Source organism: Helianthus annuus, chromosome 5 (assembly GCF_002127325.2).
Source record: "Helianthus annuus cultivar XRQ/B chromosome 5, HanXRQr2.0-SUNRISE, whole genome shotgun sequence".
In the NCBI taxonomy this organism is placed as follows: Eukaryota; Viridiplantae; Streptophyta; class Magnoliopsida; order Asterales; family Asteraceae; genus Helianthus; species Helianthus annuus.
The window spans coordinates 147,870,001-147,897,637 of NC_035437.2; the positions used below are offsets into that span (position 1 = coordinate 147,870,001).

The 27,637-nt window shown below is 36.8% G+C and overlaps 3 long non-coding RNA genes and 1 pseudogene across 3 annotated transcripts; all 4 read right to left on the minus strand.

Moving 5' to 3' along the window:
• Positions 1–6,140: 6,140 nt before the first annotated feature.
• LOC110943713 lies at positions 6,141–7,127 on the minus strand (annotated as a pseudogene).
• Positions 7,128–19,121: 11,994 nt separating this feature from the next.
• On the minus strand, positions 19,122–21,054 carry LOC110941468. Its single transcript, XR_002594101.2, has 2 exons — positions 20,824–21,054; positions 19,122–20,644 (listed from the first exon to the last, which is right to left on the minus strand). It is a non-coding gene; the product is annotated as an uncharacterized LOC110941468 (long non-coding RNA).
• A 1,796-nt stretch (positions 21,055–22,850) lies between these two features.
• On the minus strand, positions 22,851–24,404 carry LOC118492572. Its single transcript, XR_004894550.1, has 5 exons — positions 24,298–24,404; positions 24,038–24,183; positions 23,892–23,937; positions 23,490–23,587; positions 22,851–23,027 (listed from the first exon to the last, which is right to left on the minus strand). It is a non-coding gene; the product is annotated as an uncharacterized LOC118492572 (long non-coding RNA).
• Positions 24,405–24,992: 588 nt separating this feature from the next.
• Positions 24,993–26,875, minus strand: LOC110941467. The gene is made up of 6 exons (XR_002594097.2): positions 26,716–26,875; positions 26,404–26,473; positions 26,259–26,303; positions 25,496–25,598; positions 25,273–25,405; positions 24,993–25,194 (listed from the first exon to the last, which is right to left on the minus strand). It is a non-coding gene; the product is annotated as an uncharacterized LOC110941467 (long non-coding RNA).
• Positions 26,876–27,637: the final 762 nt, after the last annotated feature.

Here is a 27,637-nt window from a genome sequence, read left to right on the forward strand (position 1 = left end):
AACCAAATTCAAGAGTCTTGGCTCAACTCTTGAAGATGAAGTCCTTGTGAAAAAATTACTTAATTTTGTACCCGATAAATACCTACCCATAGCTGTTGTTATTGAACAAACCACTGACCTCGAAACCCTTACATTCGAAGAGGCCATTGGGCGGCTTAAAGCATTCGAGGAGAGAACGAAGATGAGGAAGGTTGTGGGTGAGAATCAGAGTAAACTCTTGTTTTCGCGCACTGAAGGGTCTTCAAAACAGAATTTTGATAATGGCAAAGGACGTGGCAAAAGTAATACCGACAGGGGTCGGGGTAGAGGACGAGGCCGAGGAAATTGGAGAGGTCGTGGAGGTCGATCAGGTTCTCAAAGTCGTCACGAAGGATCAACGGGTCATGATAAGTCAAAGGTAACTTGTTATAAATGCCAAAAACTGGGTCATTATTCAAACGATTGCCCAGACAACGCCGAGAAAAAGGATGAGGTAAACCTAGCAGAAACTCAAGAAGTAAACGAACAACTATATATGGTCGTCACGATACATGAGGAAGACGATTGTGTACTTCTCAACGAACAGAATATAGTTCCTGGAAACTATAAAAAAAGAGACGGGTTTGTGGTATTTAGACAACGGTGCTTCTAATCACATGACTGGGGTTAGAAATCACTTTACAGAACTTGATGAACGAATTAAGGGAAGAGTATCGTGTGGCGATGGGTCGAGTATAGAAATCAAGGGTAAGGGAACGGTAACTTTGCAATGTAAAAGCGGTGAACAACATGTGGTTACAAATGTCTATTTTATACCCAGCTTACGTAGTAATATACTAAGTCTTGGGCAACTTACCGAAAAAGGGTGCAAAGTCATTATGGAAGATGAATTTTTGTGGCTTTATGGAAGGGATAGAAGGCTGTTGGTCAAGGTTGAAAGGTCTTCAAACAGATTGTATAAGGTTTCTCTTGATGTTGTCAAATTAGTGTGTTTAGCGACACACATTAATGAATCGGATTGGTTGTGGCATGGCCGACTTGGACATGCTAACTTTCATGCCTTAAATGAGATGACTTCAAAGAACCTTGTGATTGGTGTACCCCTCATCAAGAAAAGTTCCCAGATTTGTGAAGCTTGCTTAACCGGCAAGCAGCACCGGTTACCGTTTCCAAGACAAGCATCGTATAGAGCGAGCCAACCTCTTGAGCTAGTATATTCGGACATCTGCGGACCCATTACACCAGTAACACCCGGAGGTAATTGCTATTTTGTTCTCTTTGTCGATGATTTTAGCCGGTTTACTTGGGTTTATTTGATTAAGTCTAAAGATGAAGCATTCCCTATATTTAAAAAGTTTAAGGCGTTGATCAAAGACAAAACTTGTTTAAAAACTAAAACACTCCGGACTGATCGAGGAGGCGAATTTACCTCGAAACAATTTAATGATTATTGTGATTCAGAAGGAATTAGGAGGAACTTGATCACTCCGTACATGCCACAACAAAATGGCGTAGTTGAACGGAAAAACCGAACTATTCTTGGTTCGACTCGTAGTATGATGAAGATGATGAAAGTCCCGCAGAATATGTGGGGAGAAACCGTTCGGCATGCCGTATATGTAATGAACAGAGTTGGAACAAAAGCTTTGAAAGACAAAACTCCATTTGAAACTTTTACCGGTATAAAACCGGATTTGGATCGGTCTTCGATTGTCAAGCTTATGTAACGGTGACAACTCCGCATATCCCGAAGCTAAATGACCGTAGCATTCCTATGGTGCATTTGGGATGCGCAGATGGAATAAAAGGATATCGCTGCTATGATATTGAAAGAGGTCGAGTGGTGGAATGAAGGGACGTAGAATTTAATGAAATAAAGGTGTGTGATTGGAGCATGCATATCAATAGAACAATTAATGGTGAGCAAGTTTGGAATGACTTCGTAGTGGAAGGCCATGATGATGTATATACTGATGTTGAGGTACCCAATCAAAGCATCACAACACCTCATCATAATACTAATCATGCGACATCCATAGCTTCTACACAATTAATGCCACATTTGGAACGAATGGGGGGTGAGCATGAACCAGCTAACTATAATGAGTCTACCATGCAAGATAAAAACAATGATAACGTCACACATGATCAATCCCATGCAAGTGAGGATCCTAATAATGATCCAAATGCTGTTCAAAATCCATTGAGGAGGTCTACTCGACAAGTTAATGCACCAAAATATTTTGATGATTTTGTCATGCTGCAGGAAATTGAGAACCTTCAGTTGGAAGGAGAACCGACAAGGTACGAAGAAGCCTCAAAAGACTCAAAATGGTTGTTTGCTATGAAACAAGAAGTTGACTCGATCGAGTGGAACAAGACTTTGCATTTGACGAAGCTACCGCCCGGTCACAAAGCTATCGGGCTGAAGTGGGTCTTTAAATTGAAACGGGATGCGAAAGGCGATATTATAAAACATCAGGAAAGGTTAGTTGCGAAAGGTTACACGCAACAACATGGTGTAGACTTCGACGAAGTCTTCGCACCCGTAGCAAGGATGGAAACAGTTCGTTTGATCCTTGCATTGGCGGCTCGAGAAGGGTGGAAGGTCCACCACTTAGATGTCAAATCGGCTTTTCTTCACGGAGTGTTAAACGAAGAAGTCTATGTAGTATAACCTGAAGGTTTCGTAAAAAAGGGGAAGGAAAATTTAGTGTATCGGCTAGATAAGGCGTTGTACGGTTTGAAACAAGCACCCCGAGCTTGGAATCATAAGTTGGATCAAACCTTGAAAGAAATTGGTTTCGTAAAGCGTCCGTATGAGGCTGCCGTTTACAAGCAAATAAACAAAAATGGGTTATTAATAGTGGCGATTTACGTTGACGATTAATTAGTCACATGTACAAATCTTAAATTGATAGAAGACTCCACTAAACAAATGGAGTCTAAATTTGAAATGTCAAATCTTGGGCTACTGTCATATTATTTAGGCATTGAAGTCAATCAAGGTGAACATGGTACAACTTTGAAACAATCTGCATATGCTAAAAAGGTACTAGAAATAGGTGGTATGAAGGATTGCAATGCCAGCAAGTATCCAATGGAACCTAAATTGGTTTTAACCAAGGAAGGGACTGATGTGTGTAAAATGCAACATATAAATTACATCAAATGAGGCATAAAACTAACCCTTTTTAAGTACTAATGTTGGAAAAAGTGTGCTTTTGTCTTCCTTTTGTATTTTCAGGGTTAAAAGAGCTTAAATGAACAAAAGAAGCAAAAATGCAGCCAAATCCAACATAAATACAAAGAAAAGGAAGAAACGTGGCATGCCCGACTCCTCGACAGCATCTCCCAAAGCAAAAACAAGAAGAAAGCTGAGCATGGGGCTGTACCCAGCTGAGCATGGGGTTGTGCCCAGCTGAACACGGGGCTGTGTCCAGCGGACACGGGGCGTGTCCAGCTCAACACGGGGCCGTGCTCAGCGAGCACGGGGCAGTGTCCAGAATGGTCAGCCCTGGCACAAAAGACAAAGTGGTAGAAGCTTCTATTGCCCACCACGGGGCCGTGCCCAGCGGACACGGGGGCGTGGTCAGAGTGCTGCAGGTGCATTTATTGTAATTGCGAATTACAATTAATGAAGAGAGAGAGTGTCAGACGGGCACGGGGCCGTGTCCAGCGGACACGGGGCCGTGCCCAGGCTTCTGTTCAGCCTATAAATAGGAGTGCTTGGAGCCATTTCAACTCATCCCTTGGCACACCACCTCTCTCACACTTCATCCACCACCCACCACCACCATAAAACCATCATCCACCACCATCATCCATTGTCCATCGTAGAGTGTGTGAGTCGTCTCGGGATCCAAGATTGATCGTAAGAGTTCTTGACAATCAAGGCCATGTTTGCCTAAGTCTCTTACATCACTTGGTGAAGACAAGTGTTTAGTATAATACTTTTTATTTTTAATCTTTTGCACTTTTTATTTGGTTTTGTATTAATGACTTTAATAACTAGTTGCTTATGTTGAAGGTGATCTTTCCTTATCGTTTGTCCGTGGTGTCTTGGCATTATTTTACTGTCTATATAAAATAAAAGATTTTCACCATTCATATCTCCACGGTCTATATGGAGGTATGTTGGCTACCTGGTCGGGGGTTAAGGGAACGGTTTGGTAAGGGTCTTGCCCTTGTTCAGCGTTTAGAGGTCCTGCAAGGGACCTGGGTCAAATTTAGTAGGATCTCCTTCAATACCCATAGGTATTGGATGGCGGGGATCCAAACTCTTAGACCCCCTCATAAGTTAGCTACTATTAATACTATAACCCGGCTATTTAGGACTGTATCCCTGCTGACTCAGACTACTTAGCCGAGTGTAACGTCACCGCCAAAAGCGGGGCCTACCACAATTTGCATTAATAACTTAATTCATTATCTTCCAATAATCCAACCCTTTAGGATTGTATCCTTGCTGACTCAAACTACTGGTTGAGGGTAACGTCGCCTTCAAAAGAGGGGCCTACTACAATAACTAAGATAATCTCTTAAACAAGTGCAAAAGTGCGAAAATAATCAAAGGTTATACTAATACACGAGTCGGATCCAAGTGATTCATCTTGTCTATCTGTTTTTATTTTATTTTTATTTTTCAGCATTTAGTTAGTTTTTATTTTTCTAGTTTAAAACATTTTCCTAACTTTTTGATTTGATTAGACGTTGAGGATAAACCGGTACTAAAAGCTCTTGTGTCCTTGGACGACCTCGGTATCTTACCAACACTATACTACGTCCACGATGGGTGCACTTGCCCATATGTGTGTTTAGTGTTAGTAAATATCGTGTTTTATAAATTTAAAACTTGGCTAAAAGTGTAAAAGGACTTAAAATATACATCAAAAATATAACACACTTCGCGCACATCAGGACTGGTGCAGATGTGAACGAATCATATTATCGGAGACTAGTTGGTTGTCTTCGCTACTTAACTCATACGAGACCGGATCTAAACTATTCGGTTGGATTAGTGAGTCGGTTCATGGCGTCACCGAAAGAAGATCACCTACAAGCAATTAAACATATCTTACGGTATATGAAGGGAACCGTAGATTATGGCATTCGTTATTGCAAGAAAGGAAAAAAAAGAATTAGTTGGTTATAGCGACAGTAGTCACGCTACCAATCGCAACGATGGAAAAAGTACAACCAGTATGGTTTTCTTTCTCGGAAGCGGACCGGTTGCTTGGCTTAGTAAAAAACAACAGACGGTTGCGTTATCGTCTTGTGAGGTAGAATTTATGGCTGCTACGGAAACCGCGTGTCAAGCGATATGGTTGCAAAATTTATTGAACGAGTTAACCGGTTGGGAAGTAAACAAAGTGAAACTGAAGGTCGATAATAAATTTGCGATTGAGCTCATGAAAAATCCCGTATTCCATGGCAGGAGTAAACATATAAACACTCGTCATTTTATAAGAGAGTGTGTTGAGAAGGAGTTGATTGAAATTGAGTATGTCAGCGGAGAAGAGCAAAGAGCCGACATCCTTACCAAGGCATTACCGAGGCTAAAGTTTGAAGAGATGAGAAATCTTTTGGGCGTCGAAGATTCGTCGGAACCGGGTCAAAAATTAGGGGGGTGATTGTTGGCCCATTATAATTGTTTGGCCCGGTTTACAAAGTTACGTACAAATAATTGGTTTGGGCTGCAAGCAATGTGGGAGTCAAGATTGGTGTCGGCTAGGCTACTGGATGATTTAGATTCAAAAGTTGAATTTATCTTTAAAACTTATTTTATTGTTTATCTAGTTAGATTTCCTTTCCTAAGTCAAATAGGTTAGTTTTTCTTCTTGTTCAAGTTTGCTTCAAGTATTTAAACAAGAGTCTGTAAGTTTTTTTTCATTGGAAATAAAAATTTAAAAAGAGTCGTGATAGTTCATCACAAATACTGTGTTCATTTTCTTCTTTCGATCCAATTGAATCTTTCAATATATTCCTGCGCGTTTTTCCCTGTGATCGAGTTAATTTGAAGAGTTCTCAGCCAACATCATAAACAAATTCCAGGTGTTTGTGATACGTAACAAACGTAAAAGCTAGAGTAGCTAGGAGATAGGAGAAGATTATGACTTAAATTCTCGATATCATTGAATTAGATATCCACTAGGCTCCATTTACTTTCTACAACAACATTTAGCCACACTTAGGCTCTGGTTGGGCTCCTGGGGAGCATAACCACCTGGCTCTGTAGCAACTGTTGTCCCAGCAACATGGTTGAGAGTAGCAGTTGCAGTAGAAGCCATTTTATAATCAAAGCCCCATAATGTTGTTGTTTTCGCATCGTCTTGAACCAATAATTTTGAGAAAGCATCATGGTCATACTTCATGGACGCTTTTCCACCAAAATCACTTGGAAGATTATGCACATCGAAATATGATTTCATGAGCTCCACGCTCTCTTTATTCCTCGGGTACACAAATTTCACCTTCTGGAATGTTTTTCGATCCAAGAATAATTTAACTATCTGTGTGTCAAGAACTATACATGAGTAATAACTTCTCAATCAGGACTTACGAGGTGGCAGTTTCTACCCATTTACTTTGAAATGAGTTGATTCAAGTTATGTTATAAATCTAACAAGTCAAATGAGTCGTTGAATGGCTTGAAAACCACCCGAAAATGTATTTTGATTGCATAAAAGTTGGAACCTCTTAATCATTTAATTAAAAAAATAGAAAATTAGTGTAATAACATATTTTTTGTATCATATTTGACACGCTATATTTAACAGTCAAAAAGCTATTACTGATCAACCTGACCTGACCCGTTTTGACACGTATCCAACCAACCCATTATGCCACCTCTAGCGATTTCTGGACCAAAGTAAACGCATAGCAAATAACACAAACCTTCTAGAATGTTTCAAATATTCTCGGTGGGCTGTATAAGATCGCCACGCTAGTCTCTAAGGATAGTGATTCTGTAGTATACTTCCAATGTCTCGAAAAAATTTTAGTTGGCACGTTAATCCTGAAAGATAATCCAGTAACGTCTACTAACCATATGATTTCTTCTTGCCCAAATGGAAGGTTGGGACCGCATTATCCATCATGTACTCTAATTGTCTGATCTGGCTGTCCATATTCGTTGTACTCTGCATCACGGGTCATAGAAAGATTTATGTATACAGGTGGCAAAATGCACGGGTCAGGGTACTAATTGATACGGGTCATATGAGTTGACCTATGTAAAGAGGACTGAAATTTTAACCGAATGAATTACAGTAAAGAGGAACCTCAAAACGTAAAACTAAACCCAAATAATAAAGTACGAATAACTATATATTAGAACATATAAACATAATTATATTCGTATATGTATGTAATATAGTATATTAAACTTATACTTATTTATGTAGAACAGAAATAGTAGAATGGTTGTGATGGTTTGGATGACACCGGTTCAAAGTGGTGGTTATTCCCTCCAAAACCAACCGCCAATAACCGTTATGAATGATTATGTATATATATATATATGTCTTGCCGGCAAATGTAACCGGTACCAAGACAATTTCCTACTCAAAATTGTCCCTTATCTCGATACTGCATAATCTTGATTTAACTAATACTCAAACATGAATCCAAAGAATCATTATGCTTCCGCTGCAAACTGTTTAGATAATCAACAAACTGGTATCAGAGCCACTGTTGAAAGCGATTAAGATCTCAAACCAACATCATCCATGTTACCGTGCAAGTACTGTTCCGACGAAAAAAAAGAACGATGATGGATGCAGAGAAGATGTTACTACTGCAACAAACCGGGACATCAAATTGTGTCATGCAAGATGAAAGAGAACGATGAGGCGACACAATTGATACGTCTGGCCATTGACACCGGAACACAAAAACAACAAAATGCAGATGATGATCACAGAATGGAGTATATTGTAACTGGCACAGATGGAGGACTATGGTCCGAAATCTGGTATGTAAGTACAAACTTCAAACATCATTACTCAGGAAATTTAGATATGTTTAAACGAATTAAGTGTATGTTCGGTGTGGAAACAAAAACGGGAGAAAACAACTTCTATTTCATAAGAGGAATAGGGGTTGTTGAAGTGTTGTCTGGGTCTGAAAGAATTCGAATTCAGAGTGTTTTCTACACTCCTGATATAGATAGAAATGTACTGAGTTTAGACCAATTAGTCACCCAAGGATACACAGTGAAATTTATAGGAGATAAGTGTAAAATCTTTCCTACATTTAGCATTCCTATAATTAACAAGAGAAGCGATATGTCTGGGTTGACTAAAGAAGAAGAGATCGGCATGTTAGAAAAACAATCTGTGATCAATAAAGAATCAGACCATGATAAGTATAAAACAGATTATTTGAATGATTACTTCGAAAATCTGAACTTATCCTCGAATGATCCCGATTGGAATATTATGATACTTCAAGCAATGCAATTTAAAGAATTTCGGGATTGTAAAGCGTTGCATGAAATGATGGATGATGTTGATTATGTCCGAAAGTATAAGTTCATCTTAGAATCAAATTTCGATGAAATGGTGGACTGGTTCTTGACTAAGAAACTGGAAGTTATGACAAGACCAATCCCAGCATATGCTTCGGATAATCGAAAAGTCAGTTTGTTAGAGTTATATTTGGTAGTCGAAAGAGAAGGAGGACACAGGCGTGTGACAGAAAACAATTTATGGGCCATGATCACTAAGGATATGAGATTTGAGTACAGTGATGGAGAATTCATGAGATTAATGTATGCGATGTATTTAGACGTCTTAGTTTACTACCATAAATGGAAAACAACTCAGACAAAGGTGCACGAAAAGGAGATGGTAAAGAGTGTGGTGGATCCGAGAAGAAGTAGAAGCGAAGGTGATGACAAACCAGAGAAAGTTGCAGATCAAATGGAGGGGAACACAAGAAGTGGTAATGCTGCAGGAAATAAAGAAGAACACTATGCATTTTATGCTGGAAACGATTGGCATGGAATGAGAAAGCTGCAAACAAGAAGAAAGTTCGACTTCAAACAAGCAAAAGTGGCTGTGGACGATGCTATTAGAAGCGTCTTAATGCACTCTTACAAAGATAATTATGTTTAGGGGAGTGTATTAGAACATATAAACATAATTATATTCGTATATGTATGTAATATTGTTCGAATATATAAACTCGATTATAGTATATATTATGTATATTATGTAGACATAACTCTATTATACCTATGTATATGTGTCTGTATCGATTATGTTTGGGGACACGTCGGATTAAGACACACCGGTTCAAACAGCGGTTAATCCCGCCAAAAGTAACCGCCGGAAAATAACAGTCCCTCACTATGTATATAAACAATTTGCCGGGATCAATAACCGCTACCAAGATATTTCGTTATAATATCCTTCACTCATAATCATCCAATTCGTTTTCATGTGTGTTGCTTGTACGTTGATTCATTATGAATTCACAAAGTGTTTATGGTGAATCAAGTTCTGCAAATCATGTTCATGATGAAGTTAAACTTCCGCTGCCAACATGTGGTATCAGAGCCACGACAGATTATGAAGGAGAAAGAGTTTACACGTCTGCAACGGTTCTACCATGCAAACACTGTTCCGATGAACAAAGGGAACGATCGATGGCAAAGACAATACAAAGAAGATGCTACTACTGCAACCAGCCTGGACATCAAATTGCTTACTGCAAAGAAAAAGAAAATGATGAAGCAACTCTTTTGATCAGGCAAGCCATTGATACTGGCATACAAAAACATGAAGAAGATGAAGTCCGAAACTCATAATTCATCGTCAACGGCACTGATGGTGGCCTCTGGTCAGAAATTTGGTATGCAAACACAAATTTTAAACATCATTACTCCGGTAATTTAGATGCATTCAATAGGATCAAGAATATGTTCGGTGTTGAGACAAACACCGGTGAAAATCATTTCTATTTCATAAGGGGTATAGGGGCTGTGGATGTTGTATCAGGAAATGAGAAATTTCGAATTCGATAGAAATGTTCTCAGCCTTGATCAACTGGTGATTCAAGGTTTCACAGTGAAATTTAATGGAGAAAAATGCAAACTTTTTCCTACTTTCAGTACACCCTTTTTGAATAAGAAAAACAACATAACTGGGTTAACTAGAGAGGATGAAATCGGTTCGAGAGAGAAACAATCTATAATCGATAGAGAATCAGATCATGAAACTTTCAAATCTGATTACTTGAATGATTATTTCAAAAAAATTGAATCTAACTTCCAACGAACCCGATTGGAATATAATGATTCTGCAAGCAATGAAATTCAATGAATTTCAAGACTGTAAGGCTCTCTTAGATATGTTAGAAGATAGTGTGTATGTGATGAAATACAAGTACGATTTAGAAGTGAAATTCGAGGAGATGATCGACTGGTTTTTGAGAATAAGGATGGGAATCACAACAAGACCGATTCCTGTATACATGAGTAACAATAAGAAGGTGAACCTGTTAGAACTGTACATGATTGTAAAGAGAGAAGGAGGCCATAGAAATGTAACTTCAAATAATCTATGGGCAATGGTTTCGAAAGATATGGGTCATGACTATAGAGATGGAGATTACATGAGAATCTTATATGCTATGTACTTAGATGTTCTCATTTACTACTATAAGTTCAAATCACTACAAGGAGATGTGAGAGAAAGAGAAGGACAAGCACAAGGATATGCAGGGACTGAAGACAAGCTGCTGATGAAGGAAGAAGAACAATGAGCACAGGCTGTATTCCGGAAGATGATAGGGAGCACTATGCTCTATTTGCTGGAAATGACTGGATGGGACTGAAGAAAGCACAAAAGCGACGGAGGTTCGATTTCCGGCAGGCTGAGAAGGCAGTGAACGAAGCCAATCAGAGCGTTCTAAGCACTCCCGTAAATATAATCCAGTTTAAGGGGGAGTGTTCGAATATATAAACTCGATTATATTATATATTATGTATATTATGTAGACATAACTCTATTATACCTATGTATATGTGTGTGTATCGATTATGTTTGGGGACACGTCAGATTAAGACACACCGGTTCAAACAGCGGTTAATCCCGCCAAAAGTAACCGCCAGAAAATAACTGTCCCTCACTATGTATATAAACAATTTGACGGGATCAATAACCGGTACCAAGATATTTCGTTATAATATCCTTCACTCATAATCATCCAATTCGTTTTCGTGTGTGTGTGTTGCTTGTACGTTGATTCATTATGAATTCACAAAGTGTTTATGGTGAATCAAGTTCTGCAAATCATGTTCATGATGAAGTTAAACTTCTGCTGCCAACAAATATAGTATATTAAACTTATACTTATTTATGTAGAACAGAAATATTAGAATGGTTGTGATGGTTTGGATGACACCGGTTCAAAGTGGTGGTTATTCCCGCCAAAACCAACCGCCAATAACCGTTATGAATGATTATATATATATATATGTCTTGCCGGCAAATGTAACAGGTACCAAGACAATTTCCTACTCAAAATTGTCCCTTATCTTGATACTGCATAATCTTGATCTTACTCATATTCAAACATGAATCCAAAGAATCATTATGCTTCCGCTGCAAACTGTTTAGATAATCAACACTATAATCAACAATCTGCCAACATTTTTTGTTGCATTTTCCTTTAATTTTAAAGATGGTTAATAATAAAATTTAAATAACTATATTATTAAGATATTAACCAAAGCTGGCCTGTTTGACCCGTTAAAGGAAAAAAAATATGTTGTTAAAAGTATAGAACAATAGGTATCAAGTGAAGCCTTTATGAAGGCGCCCTGGTATAAATTTGACCCAATTTTTAATATATTACAACTCACCCCAACAGATTTCTTATTGTTTATACGTAGATCGCCACATAAGCGTCTCTTTCAACTTTTTTTTTCGCTTTTTCTACGTTCCAGTTGCGCTCTTCTAAATATCTTTTCAAGCATGCATCACTGCAATATATTAAGTTGCGCCCAGAAAGACGACCAATAGCATCTTTCAGCTCACTGATCTGCAGTCACATTTGAATTTTATGAAACATAAAATTTATAATCTCAAACATCAAGTCGCAGTCGCTTATATTCTATATCTTGTATTTACCTTACCCTCGGGTTGCTGAGCAGACTCCCATCGGCGAAACATGAGTGTGGTGAGAAAACATACAGTGTAATTTTTAAAGTTAAAAAAGCTGGTTTGTATAAAATTTAAGTACTGGGGTGTAAATACCAAAACAACCCATTTAAAGGTTGGAAACATACTAGATACATCCAATAAATGTCACAATACGAAATACAGTTAGGTGTTGTTTGTTTTTGCTTAAAACATCTGCAAGGAGCCTATGTCTGCAGGCGGACAGACACAAGGCCTTGAAGACTGTTTGATTTTTTTTAAAAGAAGATCTGAAAAGTGTTTTTATTAGCTTAAAAAAAGCATATATCTAACATCTTCACAAACCCATCAGATCTTCAAAACCCACTGATCTTCCTCCTCTCTCTCTCCCTCTTTAAAACCCAGCACCACCACCATCAGATCTTCAAAACCCACCTCCACCTTCGTCTGTCTCACGGCCACCACTGCCGTCATTACCACACGACCGTCACCACCACTCCAGCCGAGCCGCTCCACTCCCAACAACACCCACAAAACCTCCGCCACTTCCCCTGCAGTAACCACGGCCGACGACCACCACCATCCGACACTCGACTGCCGATTTGAAAGTGAGATGACCCAGGTGCTTACCGGAGTGAAATACGGCTGCCGATGTTTGATTTTGTCCCCTCCGTCGCTCGAAACTGGTCACCGGTCGTCACCGGCTCCATCACCGCCGCCGCAGCGGCGGCGCCGCCCCCTTCTTCCTCCTTCGTTCTCTCTCGCTCTCCTGTTCTCTTTCTCTAGCCACCGACGTTCGCCACCTTGTCCGCCCCCTTCTTCCTCCTTTGTTGATTGATCGTTTTAATTTCGTGTTTTATATGTGTTAATTTCATTATTTGTGTTTGAATTTTGAGGAATTAGAATTCTTAGGTTTTTTTATCTGTGAAATGTAACGTTGTGGTTGTTGTGTTATTGAATTTGACGGGTTTGTTGCTGTGTTTTTTGGCTATGTGAAAGCCACATGATATTGATTATATGTTTTTTTAACATCACCGATCAGGTTTTAGAGAGAGAGAGTGGCAGTGTGGTGGGGTATTATTGTGATTGAGAGAATTATTGTGGAGGTGGTGGTTGTATTATGGTTTTTTTATGTTATACAGATGATATCCAATTTATAAAACAAACAGTATTATATTTTTAGCTTGCAGACCTTCAGACCACATCTTCAGTTACAGACATAAAATCAGCTGAAATCAGACTGCAGACAGTTTTTATCTGTAAAAACAAATAGCACCTTAGACATACATATATTTCAGCAAACCAAACATGTTAGGACTAATATTTAGATTCCAAATCCATTGAATTCAAGCGAAACAAACGTAATTTTTGAATGCCAACCATCTACTATAAATTTAACAAGAGGCAGGCCCGGTTATAAGCAAGTGCAGGAGGGTCTTGAGAACAGGGCCCAAATATTTAAGGGGCCCAAAATATTGTTTTCTTTATATATACATAGCCCAAATTTCTTACTGATTACAAGGCCCAATCCCTTAACTGATTTCAGGCCCAACCTTTGTCAAATATCTAATTGCCGCTGGACTGCTGGAGAAATCAAACGTCGCGCATTAGCACGGAGTCGGAATCGCATATCGCATTAACACGGAGGTGCAGGAAATCAATCGCAGGCAGCGTGCAGAGGTGCAGGAAATCAATCGCAGAATCGTAGGCAGCGTGCAGAGGTGCAGGAAATCAATCGCAGATTCGCAGACTCGAGGTATTTTGTTTGTACTTCCAAACAACGAACTAATCATAATTATCAATTCGAAACAGCGAACTATCAGATGTTAGCGAACTTTGAAACATATATGACTTTGAAACAATGAACTATGATGTTATTCAGTTCATTACAGGGAACTTCCATTGATAAAACAAAGTATCAAACAGCGAGCTATGATGTATTTGAGTTCCAAAAAACTTGGATTTTATGATCTTTTCTATTCACGTCATCTTTTTTCTTATTTTGGATGAAATTATTTCATAACAATTATCGTAGTACTATGAATTTTTAGTATTTATATATATATATATATATATATATATATATCATTGAATGATTGATGAGTTTATGTTATGAAGATTTGCGAATAGGGCCCAAATTTTTTATCTCGAACAGGGCTAAAAAATTTTTTGTGATTTTCGGAGACGGCCCTGACAAGAGGGTTGATATGATGGTTACAGTTGGGAAATAAATATTTTATTGAACAAAAAGTGTACGATTCTGCAATTTGCAGAAGGTGAAAATGAACAATGAACGAAAAGGTGGTCCTTTCAATTATGTCTAGCTCGTGGACCCGGACATAAGTTAATAACCTATTTTTAAAAATTGATAGAGTTAATTACTGTTTTCGTCCCTGTAGTTTGTCAAAAATTACTATTTCAGTCCATTAGTTTAAAAATTGTGATTTTAGTTCTTGTGGTTTCACTTTCGTAACCATTTCAGTCCATGTGGTTTCACTTTCGTAACCATTTCAATCCATTTATTCTGTTAGTACAGGGACTGAAATGGTTACGAGGTGGACTGAAATGGTTACGAAGTGAAAACCACAGGGACTGAAATCACAATTTTTAAACTAATGGACTGAAATTATGATTTTTGACAAACCACAGGGACGAAAACAGTAATTAACTCAAATTGATATTACCTAAAATGCACCCATAAAAGGTAATTATAAACCTTATACATAAACGGATAATAAGGATCGCTAGATATATAACACGCACGGTATACAAATTGAAGTCGGATCATGTACTTGCACATAAATGAAGCAATTAAATAAACACAAACACATAAAAAGGATTAACATATTTACATATACAATTTCCTTGCATTGTATATAGTGAGGGACCCTTTTTTAGTTAAATGATTTTGGTTTTGGCATTTTATAAAGGACTAGAGTTACTAATAAGGTTTATCTTAGAAAAAAATAAGATAGGTTTATATACAATTAATTAAATAAAAAATAATATATATCTAATTGATCAACTTAGAGCAACGGTCTGTTGTGGTTCCAACCGAGAATCGATTGGCCTAAGAAAATAGAAAGAATCAAGAAAGCAATTTAGAGAGAATTTTTAAACTAATTCTTTTCATTCATATCAATAACAATTCGTAACTCACAATAAATAAGAGAATGAAAACAAACTACCCACTATTCTAGTGCTCCATTACTTCCTAAAATAATGCAGAAAACTACTACACCTACATTGACCAAATGACAATAAAATAACAATAAATAACTATTAAATATTTTGCATGATAACGTGAACTATGCTGGCAAGGTAAATATCACGGTCAAGGACTAGAGTCACGTCGGATGATCACAACTCACAAATGGGCTACCATGAATGTCTCCCTCTCACATCCGTAGCCATAGAGAATCCCTTGCCTCTCTTCGTCTCACCTTCACGAGGGTGCCACATCTGCCACTGATATACATCAGATAACATAATTTGATCCAAAATGGGACTCATGATCAAGCGTTGTAAGTTATTAGATTTATGCTAGAGCTAAGGAACTATTTCATGATGGCTTTTCCTTAATGCCAATGAGAACTATTTACCTGTGATTTGCAACCGACGCAATACTAGGATTAGTCTGTCATAAACATGAATAAAATTTAAAGATATGATATTTCAAATATAATATTATTAACGTTTAGTGTGTTCGAGAGAGATCGCTCATATGGGTGTATGAGGATGCATCACACCTAACATGAAGTTGTCCAAAATCAAGATCCCTTATAGTTTTTAGGTCTGCCATATAGGAGTTCATAGTTGTATGGTTCCAAACATATGGATGGTCAACCATCAGTCCAGGCAACATACACTCACAACAATCAATCAAGCTCTTGGTGGGTTAAAAAGCATGTTGCGCTCCGGTGCGTTTTGATCCCCAAACCCAATGCGTGATGGGCGGTGCGCCAGCCGCCAAGCACGCATCACATTTGCGTGACGTTTAAATGCTTAAACTCATTGCTTAATTAATGATCAAATATAAAATACTTTAATCATCTCTAGTTGGATTTGTTCAATTTGTTGTCTAATATGTTTAAATGCTTAAACTTATTGCTCAATCAAAGATCAGATTTGTTCAAACTTCGAATAGATATGAAAGAATTCAAACCCTTCGCAATCAGGGTACAATTACTATTAGATATACTAATCAATTGTGCAAGGCACCGATCAAACCGCATCATGTAATGTGCACATCCTGATATGGCATCACACGATGCGATCTCCTCACATTATTATGTTATACGCGTATTTTAAAACCAAGATCACGTCATCATCTGAGAAGAAACACAACTTCTGTTTTGAGGTTCGTATACCCCAACTTGAGACAAGGTTAGGCCTCATACCAAGCTTCCAGGTGAGCTAGGGGAATCTGTAGACAGAGAAGTAGTAGTTTGTGAAGAAGCTCTAAGAGAATAAAATAAATACCTTTTCACCAAGGGGAGTACTTGTATGGTAAGGGTTTAATCATTGTGCTGGTATTATTCAAACGTCTATAATGTAGCAACAAGAAGGCTTCGTTGCGTACCATGTGTTGTAAGGTCAGATCAAATAATGTCAAGGGATCAATACCTCTCGGTGCATAAGCACACCACCACCCTTAAGAAAAATCAGCGTCAAGGGAATTGAACCTACTCGAATTATTTCTTTATAAGAACCAAAATAACTGGACCGTCGAGTACTATTTCAGCATCTCCCTAACAAAATCCCCCTACATTAGGATTACTTGTCGAAGGTTTATCCAATTTGATAGATTCGCCCTCTGAAACAAGAAGTTCTAGCCTAGAGGGATAATATCAACCACTTGACGTCCATCTTATGCATCCACTATTGTTATTCCGTATTCCCCTTTTCTTTTCATAGGGTGTTGCTTACCATACTGATACTTTGCTTACCATAATTGCAAAAGGGTTTTGCTTACTAGACCTTGTTTCCACCTACATATTTGGGATATTTTAAGAAGTGAACATCTTTCTTGTCTTTTTGTTTGTAGCTCCATACCAGCATTGGCCCAACTAATACCCCCAGGTCTGTTTGTGCCAGTAAGCATCAATTGTACGCAATGAAAAGTTGATCTTCAAACACTCTACAAGTGCACCTTATGGACCCAATCACTACAAAGTACACACCCCCTCTTTAATGTACGCAATAAAAAGTAATCGTTAGACTATACGTAGTGGGGCGGTATATACCACCGGAATCCTCCATGGCGCCCTATAGCACCCGGCCACACCGGGCGGTATATACCACCGGAATCCTCCATGGCGCCCCATAGCACCCGGCCACACCAGACACCACTACGGGCGAAATGCATAACGACGTTGTCCATGAAGCCCCACTGACACACATATATACATACATATATACAAAGCCAAATACATATAAAGCCCCATGAAGCCTCTCTCTTACGTGTTTCGCCACATGTCGCATAGCGCTCCATAAAGGGCATTATAACTACACATGGTCTTAGATTGCTTACATCATTAAAAAAAAAAGTTAACGACCAATAAACTGTTGGCATATCAGACAGAGCCCCATTCTGAAATTTGCATTTGACCTCATCTATATATATATTATTTATATAGCATTAGCTTAGCAAGCGTTCTTACATTAGATCGAACCAAAAGTGTAACCCCAGTACATGTCACCAACACTAAACATCGCGAGATTTATACATAGAGATCCAGGTGGAATCGAACCACCCATCCTCCCATACATGGTATGGGCACTCTTTGCCAAATGAGCTTATGGATCTATCAAACACACATCAACTGGTCGCCATGACCCCATCATGACGTATAACATCACTTCCAAAATTACCAGGCAAGTATAAAAATTGGTTTACCGGTCGAAGGAATTTACCGAATATTTAGCAGAATATTATTCTCTCTCTTCTCGATAGACAAAAAGTGAGAGATAAGAACAAATTTAAATTTACATCAAGATTTAATCACTAAAAATAACTGTAGTCCAATAAAATTTAAAATGACTTTAGGTCAATAAAATTTAACTTGTAATTTACGATGTCTTTTCACTGGACTGTCGTAACAAAATTTAAAATGTAATATACCGATTTTAAATTAAAAATAGTTTCTATACACTAAAAAATTTACATATTTTACTTTTCTTTTCACCGTAATTTCTAATGACAGATGTGAAAATGGACTATTGTGCTTACTGGGTTACTGGGTTACTGGGTCGCACCCTTTAGCATATAGATAAAAATCTATATTAAATAAACAAGATACGCTAAAATGATCCTAATCAAAATCAAAAATTTTAAAATAAACACAGAAAGTATCTTAATTTAAAAAAAAAACCGACTTATTAAACAAGATTTCTTAATTTACACTATATAAAAAACTAAAAAGTATATCAATATTAGGGGCAGCTTGGTTTTTTTGAAGAAAAGCTCAGTATTAAAAATTAAAAAGTACCTGATTATTAGAAGGCACTTTGCTTTTTGGAAAAAAAAATCAAGTGCATAGCAGCTATTTGAAAATTTTCATACCACAACAATGAAAGAACTTAATGACCCCCAATAAGCTTATTACTTCAATCTTACACTTGACATACTTGATAAAACGCCCAAGTCACCACCCGGGGGCTTGGGTTGGGCGTAGGTTTTGGGCGTGGCCCCATTGGCGTGGGTTTGAAGACAGGCGTAGTGCGGGCTAGTACGTGACATGGCAGGCTCTCAATGACCAAACCAAACTCATGCCCCCCAACCCAAGCCCCACCATACCCCATGGGCGTGGGTTTGAGTGGTGGGGACTCCCATTCCACGTGTCAACCAATGCCCCAACCCAAGCCCCACCATACCCCATGGTCTGATATGCAAAACCACAATGACAGAAAGTAATAAACCAACAAATCCCGTGGAATCCACCAAGGGAAACTACAACAAATTGCAACCACTAACCTCAATACGCACCACAATTTATTTAACACAGCTCCAGCAATAATAATAAACCTAGACAAATTATGTTACAAATTGCCTGCAAAATATCAACATAGAAACTAGGAAGGCACAAAAAGCAGTGCTTCTTAACCAAAATAACTCCAGAAGCAATAAACATTAAATTCTCCACATGTACAAATGAATGTAATTGAACACTTGATTTACTAGGAATAAACGAACTAGCTAACTTCCACAGGATACGTAAAACCCCAAATCTTCACGGCCTAAAAACAGAGGCCTCCTTAAAGACAATCGATATAGTAATTTCGATAAATAACTAATGAAATAGTTCAAAAACATATTGAAATCGAAAATATTATGAACGACAAAAACAGAGCGAATTACCATAGCGTACATGAGGAATCAACTATCAACCCTAGCACTTGTACAACCCTGAAATTGAATCATAACATCATCCCATCACATCGAAACCATACAAACATCCACCGAATAAAAAAAAACCATCGTCTCCAAAAACTTCCCATTCTACCTTCAGTCGGCCCTCACTTTATTATTACATATTAATTACATTACAATACACATGACAATACATAGAACCACATCTGATAATAGGAAATTGATAAAATATTGTTGAAGTACCGACACATGTTTGTGCAACGAATAAATAAAGATCCAAATAACCAGGTGTAAAAATTGCGAAACATGTTTATCGCCTTCTTAAACAAATTTATATAATTCAATATTTTGCACCGACACACGAATATTCAATATCTATCAAGGATACGTTTAAAGAAACTTAACTGTTACGTGAAATATGATAAATGAGTTAATAAAATTTTGGCGTTAAAATCATATGCAAATAATTGAGAGGTTAGTTAATAGTACCTTAATCCATGGTAAGATCTCCAGAGTGCTGCGGTGTTTGATTTATTTAGAAGCATCAATCAATCGCTGTTAACAGTTGCTGCGGTGTGGAAGATGCAATACAATAATACATCATGCGTTGACTGACGATATTCATGCGTTTTTTGAGATACTAGATCGGCTATGGTGTGTAGTAGAAAGAGAGAGAAAAGAGAAAGTAAAGAGAGAGATAGAGAGAGACACGGGCACACATGGAAGGAGAGCCGAGCAACCCCGTACCATCTCCTTCCAAAAACCAAAAAACAACCATTTCATTAACACTTTTGACCTGCCATGCAAGCGCACCTGACATGGCAAAGGCCGACACTCAACACACACAATACCACCAGATCTTACATGTTTAACCTCTCACCTATATCTTTCGTCTCAACTTTCGACTAATAGGTACAGCATCACATCCAAATAGATATCAAAACAGCTATCAATTCCGATCGATCAAAACCTGATATTCTCCTGTTCATTTCTCCTTCAGTTTCGCATCTCCAAAGCTGGATCAGAAGATGATCCGATGAATATAACCGTCCTTGATTACAGCCGTCAGATGTAGACCACAAGTAGGTTATCTTCCTGCCGATCCACTGTAATCTTCCTCCACGAAGACTAGTTATCAACAGATCTGACAAACACACAACAAATCGATTATACAAAGGCCAGTTATTAACAGATCTGACGAACGCAAAACTAATTTACGTTTGATGAAAGCAAATCAAACAACAAGGCGTATAACTGAAGCATATCGATGAAATCATTTAACAAATAATCATCAAAAGTTGTTGAAAAAGACATATAACAAACCTCATCCTTCTGAAACAGCGAATCTAGATCTTAAACTCTGATAACCGCAACGATCGGTGACGAACGTTTCATCAAAACACATCAAATCCATATGCAAAACGTAGATCGAAAAACGATCTACACGAATATGTAAAAGAGATCGTCAAAAACAACGAAGAAAAACGAAGATCTGAAGAAAAAGCGTTGGAAAAAGGCTTCCGAAAAAAGAGAGATGGAAGAACACGGCAATGAAAGGGGTGGGTGATAAAGTGTTATTTATTGACGTCGTGGAATGATCTAACGGCTGTGATGAAATTTAGTTTGGCGAAATGGACGGTTGGATTTTAGCGTGAGCTGGGTCGTTGATGAAGACTCGGAGGATGCTTCTCGAATTAGGTATGGGGTGGTAGGCTTGCAACGTGGCCAGTTGGTGTTCACTGACGGAACGATAGGAAAATTATTATTGACAAATTATTAAAAAAATATATAATTTATAATTTACTAGCTTAAGATCCCGCGAGCTTCGCGGGTGGTTTAACACAAACATATAATATATACTGGCAATGAGATGAGCTTTGTAATGAAAGAACTTTTCAATATAAACGTATAAAAATATAATTTTTATCACTTAGGTAAATATGTCTTGATTTATTTTTTATAGGTATTGAGATGTTATTATATAAATGATTTTATAGCAATTTTTAGAACCCGGATAGATTTCATTTTTTTTAATTATTTTTTTATAACTTTGGTTATTTGATATATATTTTTTTAAATAAAGCATTTTTAACCAGTTTTGACCTTAACGTATATTGAGCAGAACACATATGGACATGAACCTATTTTGAGCAAAACCCGTTTTGACTGACCCGAACCTATTTTGACCTTAACATATATTGAGCAGAACACATATAATCAATAATCAATGAAATAAATCATATAGTAAAGCTATTTATGATTAACACATAACTAAATCATACAAAAAGTAATTTATTCGTTACACATGCTAATTGACAAATACTCTTTGCTACAAAGTAATAACCGGTAGGATTGGGTGGTGGAGTTCTTTGACCGAGTGTTTTCGCTATTGGACTGAAACAAATCCGGTTTTGATCCAAGTTTCATGAACTTCATCTTGAAAAGCTGGAACTTAGTTCACCTTCAAGACAAAATCAAAATTCGAAACAACCCGTAAACTTAATGGACTTGATCATCTAATTTACATAAAACATTAGTGTATAAGTTCCCTTCGATATACATGTGAACCAACAATGAACGTCATTCATTAGTCTGTTTCGGTTCATGTACCATTGCATAACATATGTAAGTAGCCATTGAGCCGGGAATATCATGAGCCTTGAGTGAAGTAGATGTTCAAAAGCATCTTGAAGGATTTAACCAATTAACATAACTGAGCTGGTTTTATGAGAGTGACCAATTCAGATGCATTGTATAACTTGAGTAGCCTTATTCAACCCATTTAGCAAAGTAATGATCTAAATCGACCCATTTGTTAAAATTTAATCATGATTGGAAGGTGTAGTTTACAATTAAAAATATGAAAAGAAGATTAAAAAAGACAGAAATTAAATTCAATTAGAAGACAATAGACACTTTATTACATTTTTCTTTCATACACAAGGTATAACTGCAAACTTTGTTAAAGTGAAAATGGTTGTATAACATTTAATATTCATCATCAAGCATGCAATATCTTTTTAGCACATGCAGCATGTCTCTAACACCTTTTGTGAATAAAAATTAGTATTGAAGAGGGACATTATAGTTAAAAGGAGACTCAAGAAAGTAGCTACAAGTGATAGAATCGTTGTCACCCATTTCCATTTCCATATCTTAACATATCAATATCAAATTACAAAACTTCAAAATCAATTTTTGAGCAACAGTTGAGATCAAATTACTAACCCAGTCACCAAGGAGACTGAAGAAAATGTGATTGTGCAGGTCTTTATTAACCGTAGAGCATGAATGTGATCACCACTATGTTCAAAATCATCACAGATAATATCTTCAAGCTGTTACACCAATTGCAAAAGTTGGTAATTTTTATAATGCTTCAAGCATGTAGTAGGTGTACAAAGGAAGCACAATATAATTAAATGCAAGTTCCACATATGACAATACTTATCCAGCTCACAAAACACGTGCAATTCAATGCCATTAGCAAATGAAAACTTCATAGCAGCTAGAAGTAATCTCCACACCTACAGGAGCATCAAACAAAGTGAAACCCCCAAAAAGTAAGACTAAAATAGGGATTACTGATAATACCAGGTAAAATTATAGTGAAAAAGCTGAGGTCTTTAAACCCATTCAATATAATGAGGTCAATGCATATAGCCAAATATAAGTATCGGACATGGTAAAAGATTAAAGAAGTAAAAAAGGATAGCACAACCGTAATGTAACCAATAAAGGTGGCAATGTCAACCTGTTAATATAAATGAGTTATTGTGTATTCTATTTGTTTAATAACCGATCAACTGAAGGAAAAATCGTATCAATGAACAAAAATGTTCAAACGTGTTAACAGGTTATAGGAATCAAAAGTCGTCGAAATCTATTTTATTTAAAAAAACTACTATTTTTATTTAGTAACTTATTTCTTTTAACTGTATTTTACATGTGAACTATTTATAAAGTTTAAGAAATACACAATAAATAACCTGTTTCAGTTGAGAATGGATATCCGATGTTTCAATTGGGAGTCGCCATGCTCTAGAAAACGCAAGACCCTCGAATCTTTTAATGCATTGATGATTCTCTGTGGAATAACAATTATTAAAAGAAGATTATCGATTCAATTGGATTGTAGATGCTTCAAGTAGAGGAAGAAGAAAGTGATATCTAGAGTTTTGACCTACATCGACTAATGGTATTTGTAGTGAATTTGAATAAAATTGAAAACCTCAATTCTTAGAACATGAACATAATATATAATTACTATAGCTAAAATATGTAAAAAAAATAGTGAAACATGTCGAGTCAACAACCAGCTAAACCATATGGCTAATCTAGGCATAATATAAAAATCCCCAAGTTCAGGTAAAGTACATAGCAAAAGAGACCTTAGTTGGAGATCAGCTCTTGAATCTTGATTTTAGAAAGACCCATCTACACATCAAACATGGTAAAATAAAACTTTCAATCAACAAACTCATATAACATTCAGTTGATCAATCAATAAAAATTTAAAAAAGGTGAAAACTTGAACCTTGAACAGGATATGATCAAGCGGTTCCTGAACATAGGGTAAAAGCCAATCAAACTCCCCAGCTAGCTGGTGCGCACCCTATCGACCTGTTCAGCTAGCCGGTGCGTAATATTGAACCACATTCCTTGTAAAAAGTGGATGACTACCTGCTTCAATTGGTGATATATACATAAATTAAAAAAATTAAAAAACTCAGTAAGTAATACATAACATTTGCTTTACTTTTGAAAACACAAACAGAATAAAAATGGTAATTTTACCTTTGCTCGTTGTTGTGCCATTGTTGCATATGCTACTGGACACGATGTTGCAGTTGCTAGACATGATAAACGGCTTGGATGGTTTCACAATTTGAAAATAAGGTGTGAACGCCTCTATTCATACATGAATTATGTAAACTTTATAGTGGAGGTGGCAATGGGTCAACACAGGTAATCATTAGTGTGAGCTGAAATGGGTTGGGTAGTCGGACCACAAACACATCATTTATCATTTTTGGTTATACAAAATCTGTATTATTACAATGTATTCTAAACATTAATGAGGACTCGTTTTAGGTTTTGGTGTATTTACATACACTTCCGCTGAGTTTCAAACCGTTTGATCAAGCTTGACTCATCTAGCCAGTTAGATTTGTTCAAAGCAATTCTCTTTAGTTAAATCATTTAAAACATAATATGTTTGACCCGTTTAAAATACAAAAAAAATAACCTACTAATATATAGAAGGTAAGGATGGGCATTTGGTACTTGAGACCAGTACTGTACCAAATTATTTTCGGTACCGATTCGTACCCACTTTTTGGCATTTTTGGTACCGGTACTTTTGGTCAGTACTGCAATATCTACTATAATAAAAAATCCACATTAAAAATCACAAATCCTTGATACATCAGATTATTTTTTATTAGGCAAAAAAATAAAAATAAAAAATACGGATATAAAACACACATCACCTTCAAATAGCTGTTGTTATATTCTTCAAAACTGTAGCACCGTAAACAAAACATCCTATTTCTTTGTTGTTTGCTTGAAAAACACAACTTTTTAACAGCGAATAAAACTGCAATATGAAGTAATAAGAGAAAACTGGAATATAATTACCGCAATAACGTCTGAAAGTGAAGGTTGTTTCTTCTTCGTGTGGAGAAGATGCGACTGCCATTAACTTAGTATACTGGTAAATAAACTTTGGTCATATAAAAATATTAGAATTCAAGAGATTTTGTAACTTACAACATTCATATTAGCAGCCCATATAGCAAATTAATGTTCCCAATTCCTTAATGTAGAAAGCGGTGCTACTAAATGAGGGGAGACATTCTCTTTAGACAACGATGCCAAAAAAGCAATACTTTGTATCGTTTCCCTGAATGTTATAAAGCATACTATAAAGGTAAAGGTTACTTTTTCATAAATATATAAAAACAAATTTTTAAAAAATATAAGGAAATCTTACCAAGACCCATTTCGTCTGCAAGTATCACATGTGTTTGTTTAGACTTTAGACCATGAGAAACGTAAGAAATTCAATCCTTCAAGCTGGTACGGAAGTAGCTCACCTATAGTTACACGTAATCAAGTTATGAGAACATCTTCTAGATTATACATATAGCTATTAAAATTGAGAGGCTTATACATATACCCAAAAAGCTTACATGCGGCAAATAGTTTTCAGCACTTAAATACATATTTAGAAGAGAGATGAGGCTGAACAATAACTTAGGCCCTTCGAGACTACAGCCAAGAAGAAGAAAAGCTAAAACATAAACCCTAACCTTTTTATCAACTTTTTACACCATATCAAGATTATTAGATTTGATATTGCATTATTTAATTATCATAACTGAAACAATACACATCTCCAACAACATCATTAACTGTCCAAGAAAGTAGTAGTTAGTTGATGGCTGGCTATTCGCTTAATTTATCACAGCACTTTGAAACTCAAAAGTAAAGACATATGCTAGCTAAGAACAACAAACACTCATGAAAACGTAAATGGTTGATATTTAAATAGCGTTAATTCATTAGGAGAAGCATGATAGTCATAGCTTGTAGCAATAAACGGACCACCAGTAGTACGCCCGAAGTTGGTTCCTTCATGACACTATTAAAAAAATTAAATTAACAAATAAAGTTAAATCCATTATTATCAAGTGAGTGGGAACTAAAAATAATACATAAAAAGGTACAAAAAAGGATATTTTTGGCTGTCTTACTCTTGCCTGTCTCACTTATTTGGAGTGCCCGGATCTCCCGTCAGCCTACAAATGAACAAAACTATCGGTGTTATATTAAATAAATGTAAAAATTAAGACATAAGAAAAGGTACTTATGAATACTCTGAACCACCACCAGACTCACCCAATTCTGGAAAACCCTAACCATATAAATCAAACGCCACAACCACCTTGTCGACAGAAAAACTGAGCACCTAACAAATCGGAAAGAACAATCAAATATATAACAAACTAACAATCGGAATAACAAATAAAATTAACCCGATTTACACTTTGAATCCAAACTTGCTATCATAGTACCAAATAACATAAACCACATAAGATCAGGCGAAATAAAATCCCCAAAATTAAGGTAATCCACATATAAATATGTAATCAAAATCAAATACAACAAACCTAGTAAAATATTAGCAATCAAATCGAAAATATGAAATACCTCAAAAAGATTTGAAACAGGGAACATTATCGTCTCTCGAATCCTTTGGATGCTTCAAGTGCCGCCAGTTCCGATGACTCCTTCAAGAATCAATACAAAAACCTTAGAAACCGATGGTCACATTGTCTCACAATCAAGGGTTCCTAGGAAAAACCAATATTAAAAAAGACATGAAACAAAAATTAACATTAGAAACTTTCATGAATCAGGTTACAAATTGAAAAAACAAACTTACCAGGTTACTTTTGACCGTAGAGAGATGAGATCTAGGTTCTTTCAATTGAAAAAAAAGAGAACTAATTGGAGGCAAAGGATGAAAAGAAACGCTTGTGTTAATTCTATATTTAGGGTTCTTGGTATTGCAAATTAGATTCGGTTATCGGACTGACTGGATCACAACAATCGGAGAACCAGGATACAACTGATTTCAGATGAGATATACAAAACAAAAGAAATTATTAGTTATAAAATCTAAAATATCAAGAACGATAGTTGATCCATTGACAAAATCTAACCTTTATCACGAAGATCAGAGTCGGATTCATAGAGGAATGAATGAGAGGCAGAGAGCGATTCATTGATAACGCAGAAACCCTAACAATTCCAAAGCGTGTGAGAGACGGAACATAATCAAGAGTTAGAGATGAAACTGAAATTAGGGTTTCTCAATGAAATTCATTTGAAAAAGGAAACGGTTTTATAATTTTGGCAAGATTGAGGGCGGATTGTTTGAGAAGCTATGTGAAGGTAGCGTCTATTCATTTGCCGCTCAAAGAAAGAATTCGAGAAACAATTAGATGCCACGTGGCATCTGGTAGCCTAATTACATGCCAAGTGGCATAAGTTTGTTTTGTTTTAATATAGATAATAGATTCATATTATGATTTAATTAAAATCCTAAAGTTATCATTCTCGAGTAAAC